Source organism: Canis lupus, chromosome 9 (genome assembly GCF_048164855.1).
Source record: "Canis lupus baileyi chromosome 9, mCanLup2.hap1, whole genome shotgun sequence".
Lineage (NCBI taxonomy): Eukaryota > Metazoa > Chordata > Mammalia > Carnivora > Canidae > Canis > Canis lupus.
The window spans coordinates 19,157,185-19,180,137 of NC_132846.1; the positions used below are offsets into that span (position 1 = coordinate 19,157,185).

General features: G+C 36.1%; 1 long non-coding RNA gene and 1 pseudogene across 3 annotated transcripts in view; one reads left to right on the forward strand and one right to left on the reverse strand.

The window, feature by feature from the left end:
- The window catches only part of LOC140639875 (uncharacterized), a 102,686-nt gene that overhangs the window by 76,705 nt on the left and 3,028 nt on the right, over positions 1 to 22,953 (forward strand). For all 3 annotated transcript variants that reach the window (XR_012036522.1, XR_012036520.1, XR_012036521.1), the window contains one exon: positions 12,473 to 12,581. This is a non-coding gene — a long non-coding RNA (uncharacterized lncRNA). The remainder of the gene's footprint in view (positions 1 to 12,472; positions 12,582 to 22,953) is intronic.
- LOC140639873 (heterogeneous nuclear ribonucleoprotein A1-like) lies at positions 8,969 to 10,229 on the reverse strand (annotated as a pseudogene).

Genomic DNA, 22,953 nt, shown 5'->3' on the forward strand with positions numbered 1-22,953 from the left:
CTCTCTCCTCTATTAGGGATATTTAGTTTCCAGGCACCAAAATTAGGTCCTACCAAGGGTGCACAGCCACATGTCTTGAAAAGCTCATGTTTAAGGTTCATTCCTTATTTCATTTTTGTTAAAGTTTTGTAAGGTTTATATTTTATTACACTAAAAATGAGGAGTAGAGGAGAAAAGTTCAAATGATTTGTTTGAATTTATTGAGGACAGAATATCCTTGCAGTCCTGTAGGAATTCTGGGAAATGGAACATGTTCTGGTTCTTGATCTATAAGTGTGACTTAGAGCAATGCTTATTAATTTAGTAACAAATATTTATTGAGTTTTTACTTTGTGCCAGCACCTGCTCTGTGTTGGAGTTAAAATGTTGAGGAAGATGTGATCTATTCATGAAATTATAGCCTAGGGAGGAAGCTAGGTATAAAAATACAGTCACAATCTAAAGATAAAGTGGGGCATTGCTAAGTAATGTAATATCTTAGCCATGTGAGTGTCAACATCAGGATCCTAGTTTACTTTTTGGATTAAGCGTTTCAGGACGTGGATGGAACTGGAGGGTATTATGCTGAGTGAAGTAAGTCAATCGGAGAAGGACAAACTTTATATGTTCTCATTCATTTAGGGAATATAAATAATAGTGAAAGGGAATATAAGGGAAGGGAGAAGAAATGTGTGGGAAATATCAGAAAGGGAGACAGAACATAAAGACTCCTAACTCTGGGAAACGAACTAGGGCTGGTGGAAGGGGAGGAGGGCGGGGGGTGGGAGTGAATGGGTGATGGGCACTGGGGGTTATTCTGTATGTTGGTAAATTGAACACCAATAAAAAATAAATTAAAAATAAAAAAAAGGGTTTCAGGAATCTTCTCAGTAGAAGATGAATACAAGTAGAAGATGAATACAAGGTGGATAAGTGGAAGGGCATGACAAACTAGCAAGTACAGAGGAATAATGTAGTTCAGGGAAATGCAAGAAGTTGATATCTCTGGTGTTTTTGCAAAGATCCACCAGAAACTGTGTGGAAATATAGGAATATAAATCCTTTCATTCCTACCTACATGATATTCCTCATGTCTATTCCCTCTGCTAATTCCCTATTACTAATGTTTATCTCAATGTCTGACCAGGAACATTGCATCTTCCTCTAAATCATTTTACTGCCTTCAGTCTTGATCATCTTGGGTTTATTGTCCATAGTGCTTCCAAGGTGATCTTTCTGTACTCAGCTGTGATCTTGCTCTGTGTTTAAAACACTTCTAAATCTGCCTTCCTGGTGGCAACAGGATAAATATGGATGATACTTGTTGTATGTCATACGAAGCTCTCATGATCTGGTTCCTGTTTGATAAGTTTTTAAAATTTTATGTATACTTATCTTAAATGCAAACATGAAGTTTTGGGGGCAGAGATAAGAATTATTATTCCTTACAGCAATGACTTCACTCATTCTCCACACCCAGTAACTCATAAGTGATACAGTGAGAGCCAGATGTTATCCTGTATTTTGGGGAATGGGAGAGTGTATACTGCAGGAGAGGAATCCTGAAGTTATGAATCTGTGAGTTTATATAGGATACACGCTGCCCCATCATCTCTTGAGGGAGAGAGAAACCTTTACTCTTTAGTTTTTATAGTCCTTTAGAATGTAAAGGACTGGCTTTGAGGCTCAGGATTTCATTCCCCTTAGATAAAGAAACATAGACAACTGTAAAATGTCTGGAGGTCTCTGACTAGTTAGTCAATATTTAGCTTCCAGGATTTATCTTTTAACCTAGTTTCCAATTTTCTTTGGTCAGAAACATGGAAACCGTTTCAATCCAGTTTCACACTCCTCACCTTTCCAGGTTTATCTGTTGCTTCTTTGCTGAAGCACTGTGCTCCATCACTGCTAAACTACTTGTTGTCTGTACTTTGTGGTTTCAGCCCTTATACCTCTTTTGTTTTAATATTGCCTCATTAATTTTTTGCTCATTATTTCTATCAAGAAAAAATTTATATACAGTGAAATATAGTGAACCTAAGTTTATAAATTGGTAAGTTTTGATAAGTATAAGTACCTGTGTAACACCACCTCAATCAAAATAGAACACATTGCTATCAGAGCAGAAAGGTCCCTTTGTGCCCTCTTTTTGTCAATTACCCTATCCTCTTGTAGAAACTATTGTTCTGATACATCACTATTGGTTAGTTTTGCCTGTATTTGAACTTCATATAAGTGAAATCATATACTCTTTTTTGTCTGGCCTCTTTAGTTCAACATAATGTTTTTGATATTCATATGTGTTGAGTGAATCAGCAGCTTATTCTTTATGTGGAGTAGTTTCCATTATATGAATATTGCTCCGTAAGTTTGTCTTATTCATATATGATGGCATTGGAATATTTCCAGTTTTTGTCTATTATGAATAGAATGGCCATAAACACTCTTATTCAAGAATTTTTTTTATGGGCCCAACTTTTTGTATTCCTTGTGTCTCCCCCTAGGGGGAGAATTGCTGCTGGATTGTAGACAGAGTATATGCTTTAACTATACAAGAGACTGCCAAATATTTTCCCAAAATGGTGTACCATTATGTTCTATGCATTCTCACCATGCAGTTCTCTCTGACGGGACCCCTTCTGCTTCATGAAGTCTTTCTCATCTTTCAATTCATAGCCTAAGCATCATTTTCTTTGTGAAAGTTTTGAGAGAGTTGATTTTACTCATTTAGGCTGCCATCTTGTCTCATTGTTCCCTCTCCATTTCAGCTGTCCCCTACATCCCCAGTCCATGGGAAGCAGGAATTGTGTCATATGTATCTCACACACTCATACGTATTAGGGGAAACTACTAATGTTCTATATTATTAGATGTCATTCCATAAAATTCTATGAGCAGTTACCATGCCAAACAGAATAGATGATAAGTTTATAAAAATTTATGACATTTAAATGTCAGTTTTGTTCACTGATTGATGGAGGAATCTGACTGATGAAAGATGTTATGTTGGGGACAAGGACGTTTTGGCTATCAAACCAGCTCTCCAGTCCTCTTTTTGTTCATATAGTGAAAATACAGGGAAAAAGTAGCATAAAGTCACATAGTGTTGAAATAGTTACTGTTGCCTCAACAAGACAAGAGGAAATAAAAAGAATGCATATGGATTATCTAAGATTATAAACATCATTATCCTTTAATTCAAATAGTATAACAATATTATTACTACCATCTTCCCTTGCTTTTATGCCATTTTTTGAATTGTATCTTATTTTTAATCTATCAAAGGATCATGACGTTTTCTATCTCCTATAAAGATGATCTAACCACAGAGCTTTCACTAAGTAGTGGATGTTGTGTAGGTTGTGAAGCAAGATGAGAAATAATATTGAAATGACATGTCTGCCAAGCAATAGATAACAGAAAATGCATTTATTCTAACTTTTTCATGTGCCTCTAAAAAAGGGGGGGTACTTCACAACAAGAAGCTATTTTAATAGTTCATTTGAAATCTGTTGAGGTTTCCTCTCCTCCTCCACAATTCCCAGGTAGGGGAGAAGAGTTATTATTACTTACTAGTCAGTAAGGTTGACATTTAATGAGAAAGCAGTTCTGAAAAGTGGATAGGTTTTAAAAATCTCAGCATGGATAAGTAGAAATATTAAAGGCAACAGCTGCCTATAAATGATTGTTGTTAGCTTCAATTTACATAGTAAAAAGCACAGAAAACTAAGATTTCTTCATTCTTAGCATTTTAATGATCAAACTATAAGACAATACGACACTTTAAGTTGGTGACTTTTAAATTTTATTTTTCAGGAATGCACTAGAGGCAGATGAGTAAGCTCATGTGCTACCAAAAACACCATGGGAAAATGTTTATGCAGCACCATTCTTAGCTAATGTGCCAGTTCTTCTCAGAATACACAGTCAGGTGTTATTTCTCTGAGTTTCACAAACAGAGATTGCTTAAAGGGCTCATGGAATACTATATGTTCATTTTTCAAATGAACTAGAGGAAAGTGATGACTTGGGACTTAATTTACCAATATAGTGTATGTGGTCTGTATTTACTGAGTGCTTTCTGTGTTCAAAATGCTATGGAAGAAAACATTGAAGATATGCCCTAGTTTTGGTGAAATTTTAGATTTCAATTGTTTTGGAAAAATTGAATGGCACATGTACCTATCAACATAAATATTTTGAATGCATATTTCCACAAAGCAGTCTTATGTGAATCCTGAAATAACTCGAAAGAAAGTCTTTGTGATTATATTCTGAGCTTAACCCACTTTAAAAATGAAACCTGTTTAAAAGCTGGAAACCTTCTTCAGCTCTCAGATTTTTATTTTGGGTCACTGTTAGAGTGTAGATATATATTTTTTAAATTAAAAAAATAAAGGATTTGGAGGGAAGATGGCAGAGTAGGAGGATCTTAAACTGACCTCATCCCACAACTAGATAATATCCACATCTGTGCAGATGACCCAGAAAATGACTTGAAGATTGGAAGAGCAGATTCTTCACAGCTAAATGTAGAGAAGAAGCCTCATTGAAGAGGGTAGGAAGGGCAGAGATGAAGTTGTGTGCCAAATGGACCCACAGGACTCTAAGTGGGTGAGAGGGACACTGCATGCACAGAGAGGGGAGAGGACCAAGACCTTCACACCCAGGTACCCTAGGCACTGCAGACCCACATGGGGAAGATGAACCCCCATAAAATTTAGCTTTGAAAAAATTGTTTGACTTTGGCCTAACAATCAGTGGAACTTAATACCTGGAACTTTCATCAGTGGGCTTAGCTCTGGGAGCCAGGAGGGAAGAGACCTCACCCCAAAGAGACAGCACAACAAACAGCCTGCAGAGATATAGCATAGAAGCAACAATTTGAAAAACGTCCGGGGGTATACTGGAAGGAGATTTATTTACAAATCTGAGTATGTGCTGAAGGGCAGGAATCTTTGGGGGACTTCTCCAAAAACAAAAGAGCTAGTGAGTGCCATTTCCCCTCCTAGATACATTGGTACCTGCTAGAAGCAGCAAAACATGAATACTCTTGACCCAGCTTTTTAACAGCTACCCCCTTGACCCTCCCCCATGTTCTCCTCTAGACATGCTCCATGTAATATGTCCTTGGCCTGAATTCATCCAAAGTGCTAGCAGCTCTGATAGGGTCAGCATAAATCCAGAGTGACTCCTGCCCTGGGGAGAGGGGAAGATAACCACACACACCAGTAAACCGTGGTGGCATCAGCAGTGGGCTGGCATCAGACATCTGGTGTGACTGCAAGCCCTGCCCACCAATAAAATCTTCTCAAGGGACAGCAGAGGGAATGCACCCTGCAAGTTCCTGCAACTGTATCTTTGCTGACGTTGATTCAGCTCAAGCCCAGGGAGGCTCCAGACTGGCCCATTAACAACACAGGGACCAAACCCTGTCCACAACAGGCAAAGAGAGCTATTGCAGATGACTAGATTAAAGGCAAACATGGCTCAACTACAGTAGTAGGGTACATGCAACCCACATAGGAGACACCCCTGAAATGCCAGGTTCTGGTGAACAGGGGACATTGCACAGCAAGGCACAACAGGACCTCTTCTTCATAAGGACACTACTTTCAAGAGCAGGAGATATGGTTGACTTTTCTAACACATAGAAACAGATGCAGAGAGACAAAATGAGACAGGACAATGTCCTAAATGAAAGAAAATGACAAAACCACAGCAAGAGACTTAAGTGAAACAGATATAAGTAATATAACTGATAGAGAATTTAAAGTAATCATAAAGATACTCACTGGACTTGAACAAAGAATGGAGGACTTCAGTAGAACCCTTAGAGATAGAAAACATAAAAAAATGAACCAATCAGAGATGAAGAACTCAATAACTGAAATTAAAAATATGCTTGATGGAATCAACAGTAAGCTAGAGGAAGCAGAAGAGTGCATCAGTGACCTGGAGAACAGAATAAAGAAAGATATCAGTGGAACAGGAGACAGAAAAAAAGAAAAAGTAGTCTAAGGGAACTCAGTGACACCAATTGTAATAACATTCACATTATAGAGATTCTAGAAGAAGAGGGAGAAAAGGGGCAGAAGATCTATTTGAAGAAATATTAGCTAAAAACTTCCTATATCTGATGATAGAAATAGAAGTCCAGATCCAGGAAGCACAGAGAACTCCCAACAAAATTCACACAAAGACAAATAGAACTTAAAATGACAAAAGGTAGTGATAGAGAATTTTAAAAGCAGCAAGAGAATAGAAAACAGATAAGAGAAACCCTATATAGCTATCAATAGAAACCCCTACAAGATATCAGCTGATTTTTCAGTAGAAATTTACTAGGCCAGAGGAGTGTGGTATGATATATTCAAAATACTGAAAGAAAAAAAGAACTGCAGCCAAGGATACTCTACTCAGCATGGCTATCATTCAGAATATGAGGATAGGGAGAGTTTCCCAGAAAACAAAAGTTAAAGGAATTCATGACTAAACCAGCCCTATAAGAAATGTTAAGGGGGTCTCTTTGAGTGGAAAAGAATGACAATAAGTAGGAGTAAGAAAAGTATGAAGCACAAAAGCAGCAAAATTAAGTATATCTATAAAAATCACTCAAAGGATTCACAAAATAAAAAGATACAATGTATGACACTCTATGCCTAAACATGGTAGAGGGAGAGGAGTAAAGACTGGGTTCAAACTGAGTGACTGTCAACTTAAAATGGATCGCTACATGCATAAGATGTTGTATATAAACCTAATAGTAACCAGAAATCAAAAACCAGTAATAGATACACAAAAAATAAAAAGCAAGGATCCAAGCATATCACTGAAGAAAGCTAGCAAACCATGAATGAAGAGAGCAAGAGAAAAAAGGAGCAGAGAACTTCAAAAACAACCACAGAACACATAACAAAATGGCAATAAGTGCATATCTATCATTAATGATAGATCAAATGGACTAAATGCTCCAATCAAAAAACACAAGGTGATAAAATTTAATTTTATTTTTTGTTTTCTCCTTCAATTAGTATGTAACTTGTATATTCTACATCTATTAATTTAAGGTTACCTTTGTAATTTTGTCATACACACCCAACAAATTTTAAAGTTAATGTCTAAAACTTTCTTCCAAATGATATAGACTTTAGAACCTATTAATTTTGAGCACTCACCTTCCAAATAATGTCATTGTTGTCTTGCATTTTAGCCTGATCTTTTAATGTAAAAATTATTACTGTAAGTATATAGAGTTCTGATAACCTCTTCAAAATTATATCCTATCTTGTAGAGTATCTCAATTTGTGCCTTCAAAGTTACTTTACACAGTGTGCATTTAAAATTACCTAGTATTTTCCAATTTGTTTGTTCTTCTCTTCTTGTATCTCAGACCCTCCCTCAGGGATTTTTGTTCTTCCTGACATTTATCCCTTTAAGAAATTCCTATAGTGAAGATCTATTTTTTAGAATTGCTAATACCTTATATTGGATAGAAAAGAATGGATGTGTTGGCATAGTGAGTAGTGAACAAAGGTTGTATAGTTTGAATATTGCATGCTGCTTCAGTGTATTCAAATTTTCTGGCAATTCTAAGAGTTCTTATATAGTTGAATATTTTTTATTTAAAAATTATAGGATATTTTATTTTCTTTTTACTCAAAAACACATATTTACAAAGATACTTGTAAATTAATTTTCTCAAATCAATGCCACTGAAGTATTTTACAGCTTTTGAAGATGTAGCATATTCATACTAAATTATTACTGAAATATTAAAGCTTTGACGTTCACTTTTTTGTCAGTAAATAGCATGCTAAATTAACAAGTTAATTTTATTAATGTTAATATAAAGTGCTATAAATTTATTAAATTAATTATTTAAAAAGCAATGCCATGCTTGAAAAGGCTGGGCATTTCATAACTCTTTTCAATAATGTTTTATATTAAAAGTGACTCTAATTATATTTAACTGCTGACAAAGCTGTTGAAAAAACTGACACTATATTAAATAGTTTTAATGCTTTTTTAGCTTAGTGTTTTTCTTTTGATTTGGAAAGAGTTGTTACAAAAGAGATCCGATAATAATAGGTTAATACTGAGGCATTTACTAACCTCTTGGGATTCTTTTATGGTCTGTGAGGTAGTTTCTAGTACATAAATTAACAGTAAACTCCATGCCAGGAAATACTAGCACACACTTGCTTTCTTTTAAGCTGTTTTAAAGAATGTGCTTATTGTTTACCTGACTTTTTGAAAATACAGTCTATGGAATAGGGAATCCTTGAGGGATGCTATATGAAGATATTCACTGATACTTTATGAAAGATTTGAAAGTTAGGGGTTTAATTTTATTTCTTCTTAAACCTAGAGTTTAAAAGTAATTTAAGAACTAAATAAAAGCCTCTATAGGGACCTTTCAGCTTCTGGGCTTACCAATAACATTTTGAAAAATCCCATTACTTTTAAGCACTGCAGTTTTTCATTAGATCTCCATAGCTTTTTTTCTCTTTTTTCTGACACTTTGTAAGTAACAGATCTGTACATTGGAACATAGCACTTTACTATGGCTTAATATTAATTGTCTTTCTTAGCATAGCCAAATAGCATTTAAAACAATGCTTTGAGGAATATTAACATGAAGAACAGCTTTTTCAGTCATGCAGAGAAATGATTTTGAAGTGACATTAATTTTCACATAAAATTCTGTTGGGAAACCTTATAATGGTTCATTTTTTTTTCTTTTTTAGGAAAAAGACTTCCAAGCTATAATTTTTGACATTCTTTAGAGGCACTCATGCTTTTAGCTTGAGCCACATAAGTCAAAATAACTTGGTATTTTAGAGCCTTAAAGTTTAATATCAATAGTTTTAAATAATCCTCTTCCTGAAAACTATGTTGAATATTTCTATTTCTTTTTTTTTTTTCAGCGTCATGATCAGACTATTACATTTAGCAATCAACAGCATGGGTGCAAAAAAAAAAAATCTACATTAAAACCCTTTGTTGGAATGCTTTACACTTTCCACAGAACAGAAACTAAAATAACCTGTTGTACAATTAGTCACAAATACAGTCCTCGAGTTTTTTGCCCATACACATGAGTATTGTCTAAAACATGTCTTCTTTGTAGCAGCTAGGCCCTGCCACCACTGTGCTTGGCTGAGTTCACAAATCTGTTGTAACCTGTAGCTTCCCTGTCACTTCTCTGGCTCTCCTCTCCTGCTAAGCTTTGTTTCCTGGCAGTAATTAAAACCTTCTGCCACTGCCATAGCTGCTGCTGCTGCTGGAACCGCCATAGCCACCTTGGTTTCGTGGTTTGGCAAAGTATTGGCCTCCACCACCATAGGGGCCAGAGCTTCTGCCTCCAAAATTTCCTCCTTTCATGGGTCCAAAATTTGAGGATTGATTGTTGTAATTGCCAAAATCGTTATAGCTTCCGCCACCTCCAAAGTTGCTTCCGTCATTACCAAATCCGTTCTAGCCATCCCCACTGCCACCGCATCCACCACCACCTCGACTGCCACCGAAGCCACCTCGACCACTGAAGTTCCCTCCACGACCAAAGTTGTCATTCCCACCAAAACCACCTCCACGACCACCACCAAAGTTTCCAGAACCACTTCGGCCTCTTTGGCTGGACGAAGCACTAGCCATCTCTTGCTTCGATAGGGCTTTCCTTACTTCCCAGTTGTGGCCATTCACAGGATGGGATTTTTGAATGACAATCTTGTCTACAGAGTCGTGGTCATCAAAGGTCACAAAAGCGAAACCTCTCTTTTTGCCACTGCCTCGGTCAGTCATGATCTCAATCACTTCGATTTTCCCATACTGTTCAAAATAATCTCTTAGATGATGTTCTTCAGTGTCTTCTTTAATGCCACCGACAAAAATCTTTTTCACAGTTAAGTGGGCACCGGGTCTTTGAGAATCTTCTCGGGAGGCAGCCCTCGTTGGTTCCACGACTCTTCCGTCCACCTTGTGCGGCCGGGCGTTCGTGGCCGCGTCCACCTCCTCCACGGTGGCGTTCGTGACGAACCCAAAGCCTCTGGAGCGCTTGGTGTTGGGGTCTCTCATTACCACACAGTCCGTAAGCGTCCCCCATTGCTCAAAATGGCTCCTCAGACTCTCATCGGTCGTTTCGAAGCTCAAACCTCCGATGAAGAGCTTCCGCAGCTGCTCGGGCTCTTTGGGAGACTCTGACTTAGACATGGCGGCGGTGGGAGGGGAGACTTTAACGATGCTTACTCGGCGGCGTCCAGGGGCAGAAAACGAATATTTCTATTTCTTTTATCATTATCTGCCTTGTGGCAGTCTCTTAAAGAAAGACTTATTTTTATTTTTTATTTTTTTTAAAGAGACTTTGATAAACACAACTTTTCACATCCATTTTAATCTCTTGCATCTGTGGATTTCATAATTGATTGTATTTTCAATTCATTTCAAATTAAATTTTATTTTTAAAATGTCCTTTATATTTTGAAAGAAGTTCGTAGTTACTTTTTTATTTATAGTTACTTTTTTAAAAGTTATTTTGAGTTGCCAAACTAACTGAGCCAATAGGTTATTATGAGAGAAATTTTTCCGTGTATTTTTTCCTCTCTTTTGCATGTAGGACTCAAGAAAGTCAAAACATCAAAGTATGTTTGACATTTTTTTAGGAATCTCATATGGCTTTCTTTTTCTAGAACTTCTGTCAACATCCAAGTGGGTGGTACTCTCCTCTCACATTACCTTCTTACTGGTAGGATTTGCTTATATTTCCTTTACAATAGTTGACCTAAAACAACAATGACTTTTTTACTTCTGGGATGGCTGGATGTTTGTTCCATGTGATATCGATCAGGATTCCCCCTATGGGTTTGTTTACTTGGCAGATGGTCTAGCCTGCAAGGTCCAAGAAGGCCTCTGTCACATGTCTGGGACCTCAGTATTGACTGTTGTTTGGATGACTGTGACACTTACCATGTGGCCTCTCTGTCCAGGTGGTATCTATTGAATTCCAGGTTTCTATTGGTTGAAGCAAGTCAATTCCAAGGTGATGGAAATAGACTCCATCTCTGGATGAAAGAACAGCAAGTGAAATTTTAGTGTATTCTAGATACAAGTCCCTCATCAGATCTATTATTTATAATTTTTTAGGTGGGGGTGGGGGGAGGACAATGGTTTCTTAGATATGCCAGCAAAAGCACAAGCAGCAGAAGAAAAGTATATTAGGCTTTATCAAGTTAAAAATTTTTATGCATCAAAGGGCACTATCAAGAGAGTGCAAAGGCAGGATGGGAGAAAATATTTGCAAATCATATATCTGATAAGGGACTTTTGATCTAGAACGTATAAAGAACTCTTATAACTTAACAAAAGAAAAAAAACAACTTAACAAAAGACAAACAACTCAATTAAAAAATGGACAAATTTTAGATACACATTCTCCAAGGATAATACACAAATGACCACTAGCATATGAGAAGATGCTCAACATCATTAGTCATTAGGGAAAATACAAATCAAAAGCACAATAGGATACTACTTCATACCACATAACAACTGTTGGTGAAGATAGGAAAAATTGGAACCCTCATGTATTACTAGTGCAAATGTAAAATGGTGCATCTGCTATGGAAAACAGTTTGACAGTTCCATAAAAAGTTAAAAATAGAATTTACCATATGACTCAGCAATTCCACTTTTAGTTATATACCTAACGGAATTGAAAGCAGGTGGAGAAACAAAAGCCTGTATACAAATGTTCATAGCAAAAGCTATGTTTACAAGAGCCAAAAGGAGGAAACAATCCAAATATCCTTCAACTGATTAATGGATAAACAAAATGTGATATATCCATAAAATAGAACATTATTCAGCCTTAAATAATGGTACATGCTACAACGTGGATGAAACTTGAAAACATTATGCTAAGTAAAAGAGGCCAGTTACAGAAGACCACATGTTGCATAGTTTCATTTATATGAACTATCCAGAATATACAAAATTAGACAGAAAGCAGGTTAGTGATTGCCAGGGACGGAGGAGGAGGAGAAATGGGAAATGACTGCTTAATGTGTATGAGGTTTATTTTTTGGGGAAGGGAGGTATAATGGAAATGATCTGGAACTTGAAGTGGTAATAATTGTCCAACATTGTGATATTACTGAATTTCATTAAATTGTACACTTTGATATGGTGAATTTTATGTTACATATATTTTACTACAATAAGAAAAGCAGTTGTGCAATTGGATTTGCTTGCTCTTGTGCTGTATTCATAAAATAATGCTCAGGCTAGCATTGGGAAGATAGGTAGAAAGAATCAAGTCACCCCAGTTGTCCAAGACAAAACAATCCTAAATCACCAGGCAACTATCCATTTCTTAGCATATAAGAATGCTGGGCTAAGATTGTCAGAGCCATCTTACCTTCCCCTAGCTGACTCAATGGGTCAGCAATAAATGTTTACAGTTTTATCCTTCTGAAGTTTTTTTTATTTGTTTCAGAATTATTATGACAATTTGAATGTAGGATCTAATACTATTTATTATTAAAAGAAATCCGGCCTTCTTGGAGAAATGGCTGGTTTGAAGACTGGGGCAAAGATGGTAACAGGTGAGCCTTGGACATATAAGAAAGCAAGGAACCTTTTAAGGAATAATGAGATTGTCTTAAAAGGACATAAAGTTCTAGAAATGGATAGTGGTGAAGGTTGTACATCAGTATGAATGCACTTAATGCCACTTAATTGTACACTTAAAAATGATTAGGAGTACCTGAGTGGCTCAGTTAGTTAAGTGTCTGCCTTTGGCTCAGGTCATGATCCCAGAGTCCTGGTACAGACCCATGTCAAGCTCCCTGTTCAGTGGGGAATCTGCTTCTCCCACTGCCCCTCCCCCCTCTGCTCATGCTCTCACTTTCTCTCTCTCAAATAAATAGAATCTTTAAAATAATTTTTAAAAATAAAAATGATTAAAATGGTAAATTTTATGTTATATATATTTTACCACAATTGTTAAAAGAAAGACCCAAGAGCCAGGCTGAAGGGATTCCTACTGGTCAAAGTTATGTTAATATGAGCATTAAATTTCAGCCTCAAAAAGAACAATGATTGTAGTTTACTTGAAACACATCAAATATGTGAAAAGCTTGAGTTTATAATGGTGTTAGAAATAAAAACTCCCCAAATTAGAAAAAAACTTATTTTTACTTACTGAGGTGTCTATTTTTTTTTTCTTTTTTTTTTTTTTAAGATTTTTTTTTTTATTGGTGTTCAATTTACTAACACAGAATAACACCCAGTGCCCGTCACCCATTCACTCCCACCCCCCGCCCTCCTCCCCTTCTACCACCCCTAGTTTGTTTCCCAGAGTTAGCAGTCTTTATGTTCTGTCTCCCTTTCTGATATTTCCCACACATTTCTTCTCCCTTCCCTTATTTTCCCTTTCACTATTATTTATATTCCCCAAATGAATGAGAACATATAATGTTTGTCCTTCTCCGACTGACTTACTTCACTCAGCATAATACCCTCCAGTTCCATCCACGTTGAAGCAAATGGTGGGTATTTGTCATTTCTAATAGCTGAGTAATATTCCATTGTATACATAAACCACATCTTCTTTATCCATTCATCTTTCGTTGGACACCGAGGCTCCTTCCACAGTTTGGCTATCGTGGCCATTGCTGCTAGAAACATCGGGGTGCAGGTGTCCCGGCGTTTCATTGCATTTGTATCTTTGGGGTAAATCCCCAACAGTGCAAAAGACCCCGAATAGCCAGGGGAATTTTCAAAAAGAAAACCATATCTGGGGGCATCACAATGCCAGATTTCAGGTTGTACTACAAAGCTGTGGTCATCAAGACAGTGTGGTACTGGCACAAAAACAGACACATAGATCAGTGGAACTGAGGTGTCTATTAAACTGACATAAGAACAACACAATATCCTGGATTCAAATTGTTTAGTAAAACCAGCTGTAAATGTAATTTGGGGGGACAGTTAGGGAATTGGGAGAAAAAATATAACCTAATGGTAGGGATTGCTAATTGACTTCCAGTAGTTATTCTCTCTTTGCTCTATTTAGAAACAGAGCTCTCTGTTTTAGCTACAATTGGACTACCCAAATAGAAACTACATTTTCCAGTCTTCGTATGGCTGAGAATGACCTCTCATTATATATTCTGGTTAAAGGGTTACGAGCAAATATTACATAAGAGGTATTTCTATCTTATTTGAATCACTTGATTTAGGGTTTCTGTGAAGCCTCAGTTTAACCTATTTCCTAATGAAGCACAAACCCTACTTGACATTTGGGCTATTGAAGCATATCATGCATACATATATCCAGATGCAATAAGTAAGAAATAATAAAAGACAACATAGTATAAGAGAGCTAAAGGAAAATAAGTTTTACTTAAGACATTCAAGACTTTAAAAAGCTAAAGTAACTGTGTTAATATATTTTCTTACTAGTGTGGAAAAGAGATATAAAGAGTTTTTTTTAAATAAAGATTTTATTTATTATTTGACAGAGAGAGAGAACAAGCAGGGGAAGTGGCAGGCAGAGAGAGAAGCAGACCTCTCACTGAGCAGGGAACCTGATGTGGGACTCGATCTTTTGACCCTGGAATCATAACTTGAGTCGAAGACAGATGCTTAACCAACTAAGCCACACAGGGGCCCCAAAATATACCAGTTTTAAGGAAAGATATACTTTTTGTGATCCTGAACTCTGAGAAGAGTTTATTAAGGATTTTTAAATAGTTGTTGAAATGTCTGTATAGAAAATGTCTATATCAAAACTATATCTTTAATATAAATTTTATGGAAATGAATTTTGTATAAAGAATTTATTATATCTTTTTTTTTTAATTGGTGTTCAATTTACTAACATACAGAATAACACCCAGTGCCCGTCACCCATTCACTCCCACCCCCTGCCCTCCTCCCCTTCTACCACCCCTAGTTCGTTTCCCAGAGTTAGCAGTCTTTACGTTCTGTCTCCCTTTCTGATATTTCCCACACATTTCTTCTCCCTTCCCTTATTTTCCCTTTCACTATTATTTATATTCCCCAAATGAATGAGAACATATAATGTTTGTCCTTCTCCGACTGACTTACTTCACTCAGCATAATACCCTCCAGTTCCATCCACGTTGAAGCAAATGGTGGGTATTTGTCATTTCTAATAGCTGAGTAATATTCCATTGTATACATAAACCACATCTTCTTTATCCATTCATCTTTCGTTGGACACCGAGGCTCCTTCCACAGTTTGGCTATAGTGGCCATTGCTGCTAGAAACATCGGGGTGCAGGTGTCCCGGCGTTTCATTGCATTTGTATCTTTGGGGTAAATCCCCAACAGTGCAATTGCTGGGTCGTAGGGCAGGTATATTTTTAACTGTTTGAGGAACCTCCACACAGTTTTCCAGAGTGGCTGCACCAGTTCACATTCCCACCAACAGTGTAAGAGGGTTCCCTTTTCTCCGCATCCTCTCCAACATTTGTTGTTTCCTGCCTTGTTAATTTTCCCCATTCTCACTGGTGTGAGGTGGTATCTCATTGTAGTTTTGATTTGTATTTCCCTGATGGCAAGTGATGCAGAGCATTTTCTCATATGCATGTTGGCCATGTCTATGTCTTCCTCTGTGAGATTTCTGTTCATGTCTTTTGCCCATTTCATGATTGGATTGTTTGTTTCTTTGGTGTTGAGTTTAATAAGTTCTTTATAGATCTTGGAAACTAGCCCTTTATCTGATATGTCATTTGCAAATATCTTCTCCCATTCTGCAGGTTGTCTTTGAGTTTTGTTGACTGTATCCTTTGCTGTGCAAAAGCTTCTTATCTTGATGAAGTCCCAATAGTTCATTTTTGCTTTTGTCTCTTTTGCCTTCGTGGATGTATCTTGCAAGAAGTTACTATGGCCGAGTTCAAAAAGGGTGTTGCCTGTGTTCTTCTCTAGGATTTTGATGGAATCTTGTCTCACATTTAGATCTTTCATCCATTTTGAGTTTATCTTTGTGTATGGTGAAAGAGAGTGGTCTAGTTTCATTCTTCTGCATGTGGATGTCCAATTTTCCCAGCATCATTTATTGAAGAGACTGTCTTTCTTCCAATGGATAGTCTTTCCTCCTTTATCGAATATTAGTTGCCCATAAAGTTCAGGGTCCACTTCTGGATTCTCTATTCTGTTCCACTGATCTATGTGTCTGTTTTTGTGCCAGTACCACACTGTCTTGATGACCACAGCTTTGTAGTACAACCTGAAATCTGGCATTGTGATGCCCCCAGATATGGTTTTCTTTTTGAAAATTCCCCTGGCTATTCGGGGTCTTTTCTGATTCCACACAAATCTTAAAATAATTTGTTCTAACTCTCTGAAGAAAGTCCATGGTATTTTGATAGGGATTGCATTAAACGTGTATATTGCCCTGGATAACATTGACATTTTCACAATATTAATTCTGCCAATCCATGAGCATGGAATATTTTTCCATCTCTTTGTGTCTTCCTCAATTTCTTTCAGAAGTGTTCTATAGTTTTGAGGGTATAGATCCTTTACATCTTTGGTGAGGTTTATTCCTAGGTATCTTATGCTTTTGGGTGCAATTGTAAATGGGATTGACTCCTTAATTTCTCTTTCTTCAGTCTCATTGTTAGTGTATAGAAATGCCACTGACTTCTGGGCATATTATATCTTTTTAAATTCATAATATGCCTTTGGTGGATAGCTTTCTGATGAACTGTCTTAATGCAGGATAATACAAGCTTTTTAACCACCAGGAGGAGGAAATATTTCTTAGATCAGTGTTTCTAACTGGTTTCTCTACATGGTAGGCCAGAGGAGGGGCTCTACAAATGTTTGACTTGAATTTGGCTTAAATATTTTGAAAAATGTTTTAAAGACTGTTAAAAAACAAGTGCTATAAAAATTTTCCTGCCATCTCTGTTTTAGTGAAGAGAATTCTGACAGTGTAGAGTGAGCTATTACAAACTATGATTTGAGATTAATTTCCTATGTGATTTAAGATTGTTTCAATATTGTGTAACCAAAACAAAATGCAAAAACAAATTGAATCCTGAGGCCAGTGTAGCTACAACTAACAAGTATAACTACCAATTTAAAATCTTTGGGATTCGACAGGACAAATTAGTTTTATATAAATTTGAACCAAACTAACTTTATACACATAAAAAGCTACTTTATATATTAGAGTTGAATGCAGCATTTTATTTGACAGAGGGTTACATTGCTAAAATAATACTCAAAATCTACTTAGATTTTCCCTGTAGAATATCAGTAGTTTCCACTAGGCTTTGGACAAGAACCACTGGACAGATAATTCCCCATTGAGATGGATAGTCAGTGTCTGACAGGAAGACACTCTGCTGTTGACTGAAGGAAGATCAATATGTTCTAGATGCCAGGAGCATAGACAGTGAAGATGCTGATAGGAGCCTAATTTGTATTCCAGGTTTAGTGAGTGCCATCCAACTTTGCCTGTACTTGGGCGCTGGAGGCAGGACAACAATCTTCTTGACATTAGCTCTGTATCTATTCAGTTGCTTAACAGAACCTCGATTAAGGCTGAGAATTTTATACCTTAAAGATAGAAGAATATCCTTGCTTGGATACTTTTGAGAGAACAGATGATTAAACACACATATTTATCACTGCAAAACTTTAACATTGATCAATAAATAACTTTTTTTTGGTGGGATTGTATCTTGATTTTTCCTTTAAAAGTATGTCTGTGCAGACTAGCAGTATTACCATAACCTAGGAGGTTACTAGAAATGCAGAATTTCAGGCATCACCTTAGACCTATTGATCAGAATTTATATTTTAAAAAGATTCCTGGGTGATTCATAAGCATATTAAAATTTGAGAACCACTGCATTAGATGTTAGTAGCCAAAGAAAGTCTGAGACAATTCATTGAGTTAATTGGTTGAATAGAAATTTCTAAAATATCTATTTGGATGACCCAATTCACAATTTTGGTTTTATTATCAATGTTTGAGTACTTTCTCATCAATATCTGCCTAATAGTAAAAGCTAGTTTTATAAATGAATCACTACTCCAAAACAAATACTGTGACTGTTGGAAGAAATTATCTTCCATTTTCTCAGGCTTCCATGAGTCTCATTCAGTGCTTAAAATTTCAAGAAGTCTGGTCTATCAATTTGGTTTTAACTTTTATTTTCCTATTTTTATTTTTTACTCATGTGTTAATTTACTTATTTTCTTTAAATTTTTCCTCCAATTTTAATTTTTTATCCAGGTGCTGATTTCCATATTGGACCTTTACAAGGTTTTAGAATGATCTTTTGACATGGAAAGGAAATAGAGATATGAAATGACTTTAAAAATATTCAGAAAATACTAAAATTTTTGACACTTATGCTTTTGCCAGTATGCCAAATCTACTCCAAAAGCTTCACTAACTACAAGCCAAGATGACAAAATTGAAATCTGTGACAGTTTTCAAACAAGCATTCACTTAAAAAACTTCCCAATTTTTTTTTTGCCCATAAATTATAATTTACAAAGTAAAGTTTTGAAAATCTTAGCTATGGTTGTAAGTTGCTTTTTCCAGGTGATTTTAGAAGATGGTATTTCCAGAATCTTAGCTTTTCTGTATCCAAGAACATAATCAATTACAGAATTTGATTATTAGAGTTTTCAAAATTTCAGTCACATTTCGTGTACCTCGCTCTGAATTCTGTGTGGCATTGGAATGTCAGCCAATATTCTTGCCAATATTCTTGACATATCCTTGATGATGTTCAGTTTGCTAATAATTTTGATCCATCAATCATTTACATCTCATGTCATTAAAATGAAAAGTTTTCAAAATACTTTAAAATATCTTACTTAGTCTTCACTGTAATTCTGTGTGGTAGCTTTTATTTCATTTACTCATTTAATTAAAAAAAAGATTTATATTTATTTTAGAGAGAGGGAGAGAACATGAGTGAGAGGGGCTGAGAAAAGGAGAGTGAGAATCTCAAGCCAACTCTGCTAAGGGTGGAGCCTGACAACGTGGGGCTGGATCTCACTACCATGAGGTGGCTCAGCAGTTTAGCGCCACCTTCAGCCCAGGGTGTGATCCTGGAGACCTGGGATCAAGTCCCACGTGGGGCTCCCTGCATGGAGCCTGCTTCTCCCTCTGCCTGTGTCTCTACCTCTCTGTGTCTCTCATGAATAAATAAATAAAATCTTTAAATTAAAAAAAATTAATTATAATTTGCCTTTCAATTTAATCACTGTAAGATCTTAAAATAAGTAGAATGTGAATAACCCATTATGATTTTTTTAATGGATTCCTACCTGAAGAAGAATGATATAGCACTCATTTCAGATTTATTACTACTTTAAAGATCAAGTTTCCCCCTAGTTACAGGGAAATTCAGGAAAATAGACAATAAATAATAGCTATATGTAGCACTTGAAAGGCTTTATTAATAAGTGATGTCAAACCATCTAATGCTTTTCCTCAGAGTTATTATTCATCAACACTTTATGGATATCTACTTGTTACGCTGCTTCTAAACTATGGATAAAATTCTCATGTTCAGGGAAATATTTTCTTTATTGAACTTATTTTAAGGATAAGCTCAATTTAGTTATCAATTTCATGTGAGACTTGAGCTTTGAAATTTATATTTATTGTAAAATAATCACCTCTCTGGTTTCTAACTGACCTTTTGCTTTTTTAGTATTGCTCATTTCTTTTCATTGCAGACTTACTCTTAGATACTGGTTAGTATCTAAGCTAATTGTTTATCACAAGTTGATTTGGGTTCGTCTTAATTATGGTACTTGTTTGCAGTTCAAGAACTATACAGACTATATTCTAAGGGTCTAATACTAGTTTTCTTCCCTTGGGATGTTAACCAACATTTATAATTTTTATTCGTTCTCAAATAAATGGCCTCTGCATTTAGGATTATTTTTGGCCTAGACTTTGCACCTTCTCTGTTTGCCTTCAGGATATCTCCAGTTAAACGTCCTACTCTCAACTGAGGTTTTGTAGGTTGAAAATAGGTAACTTCTTCCTAACTTATTAGGTAATGTTTCTAACTGCCCAGAATCAACTTTGATGTGATTATGCACTACTTTTCTTCTTTAGCATCCATCATTCAGTTAGTTACTGACTCTGTGGACTGAATGTTTATGTTTCCCCCAAATTAATGTGTTAGAGCCCTAATTCCCAATATGGTGGTATTTGGAGATAGGGCCTTTGGAAGATAATTAGGTCATGAGGATTGAGCACTTGAGAATGAGATTAGTGCCTTTATAAGAAGAGGACCAGAGAGATAATTTCTCAGCCATGTGAGGATATAGGAAGAAGGAGACTATGGATAAGCCAGGAAGTGGGGTCTCACCAGAACCTGACCATGGACCCTGATTTTGGACTTCCAGCCTTCAGAACTGTGAGAAATAAATGTTTGTTATTTAAGCCACTCTGTCTATAATATTTTATTATAGCAGCCATAACTGACTAAAAACACCAAACCTTGGAGTCATGGGCTAAATTGTGTTCCCTTTTCAAGTTCATATATTGAAGTCTTAACTCCGTGTACTGTAGAATATGGTTATATTTGAAGATAGACTCCTTAAGAGGCAATTAAGTTTAAATGAGGTCATTAGGGTGGGCCCTAATCTAATATGACTAGTGTCTTATAAGAAGAGAAAATTAGGACACAAGTGCATACAGCGGGATATCCATGTGAAGACACAGGGAGAAGATGGCCATCTACATACAACCAAGGAGAGGCCCTCAGAATAAGTTAACCCTGCTTATACCTTGATCTTGGGCTTCTATGCTCTGTAACTGTGAGGAAATACATTTCTGTTGTTTAAACCATCCAGTCTGTGTATTTTGTTATGGCAGTCCTAGTAAACTAGTACACTTTGGCAATTCTCAGCAATGCCTCTTGAATTTTGGCCAGTTGAAGAATACATGTTGTTTCCTTATTGGAAACATCATATATATATATATATATATATATATATATATATATATATATATGATTCTATTTTTCTAAAACAGCATTACATTTTCCATATACTTTGGCTGAATTTGGAGAAGTAATTATTTTGAAAAAAAGAATTTCCATTTGTCCTTTATTTCTCAACTTAGAAGTAACTTCCTTAAGGAGGCATGCCCTTATGTCCATATTTTGCACTTAGTACTTGTCCTGCCTACAGCACTTTTCAAAAAAAAAATATTGTGCAATGCAAACTTTATTTTTATTTTTATTGTTTTATTTTGAGTTTTTATTTAAATTCTGGATGGTTAACATGTAGTGTAATATTGATTTCAGGAGCCAAAAAGAATATTGGTTTCGGGAGTAGAATTTAGTGATTCATCACTTACATATAACATCCAGTGCTCATTACAAGTGTCTTCCTTAAAACCCATCATCCATTTAGCCCATCTTCCCACCCAGTTCTCCTCCAGCAACCCTGTTTGTTCTCCATATTTAAGAGTCTCTTATGGTTTGCCTCCCTCTCTCTCTTTCTCATTTCTCCCCCTTCCCCTATACTCATATACTTTGTATCTTAAATTGCACATAGGAGTGAAATCATATGGCATTTGTCTTTCTCTGACTGACTTATTTGGCTTAGCATAATAGACGCTAGCTCCATCCACATCATTGCAAATGGCAAGATTTCATTCTTTTTTTCTTTAAGGATTATTTATATAAGAGAGAAAGACAAAGAGAACAGGAGGAGGGGCAGAAGGAAAGGGAGACAAGCAAACTCCTTGCTGATCTGGGAGCCTGAAGATCAGGGCTTGATCCCAGGACCCTGAAATTATGACCTGTGTCAAAATGAAGAGTCAAATGCTTATCTAGCTGAGTCACCCAGGTGCCCTAAGACTTCATTCTTTTTCATGACTGAGTAATATTCCATTGTATGTATATACCACATCCTCAATATCCATTTATCAGTTGATGGACAATTGGGCTCTTTCCATGATTTGGCTATTGTTAATAATGGTGCTATAAACATGGGGGTACATGTGCCCCTTCAAATAACCAACTACAACATTTTATTATACTATGTTATAGTTACACATTTTACTACTTTTCTCCCCCACCTGATGAATTGTAAATGCTTAAGGTCAGGAACTAATTCCTGAATGTTATTATATCTTACCACCTAGCATAGTGCCTGGCACAAAGAATGCGCTCAAAAAATATTTATCAATAAATTACTTTGTATTTTGCTGTAGTAACAAGCAATCCCCAAATATCAATTTCTTAAAACAACAGAATGTCTTGCTTATAATACTTGTTCACTGTAGTTCTTCTGGAGGATTTGTTCTCTGTCCTGGATTGAGGCTAATGGAGTAGCCACTGTTTAGAGTATTGTCTGTCACTGTGGCAGAGGGGAAGGAAGAACTTCGTGATCCTGCAGTGGTTAATAAATCTTCACAGATAGCACTTCTCTTCACATTTCATTCATCAGAGCAAGTTCTGGGTCACATATGATGTCAGTGTGGGGAAGGAATTACAATCCTACCATATGCCAGATAGAGAAAAAGCCAGAGATATTTGTGAATTGCACAAGTGTACCAAAAACTTCTAGATTGGCACATGCTATGTTATTTTATTTATGATTTTGTCTTTTTATTTTAATGTTTTTCTGCTATCTCTACCTTAGTGTTCATGAATTTTACTAAAATATTAAATTTGAATGTATATTTTTATCATATTTAATCTGGATCTTATGATCCATCAGAAACTGTTCCAGTTTTTCTTTTATATTTTGAATCTCTTATCTTCTGGAGGACTATATAATCTAGTTCTTAGAGCATATGATCTTACTTTAGTTCCATATTTTGTGCACCATGCTCATGGATAGAACATTATATCTTTTTTGTTTCTCAGTTTCCTTATCTGTAAAATGATATTCTATCTCAACTTCCTTCTAGCTCTTTAATTCACATATATGTTAAGTATATAC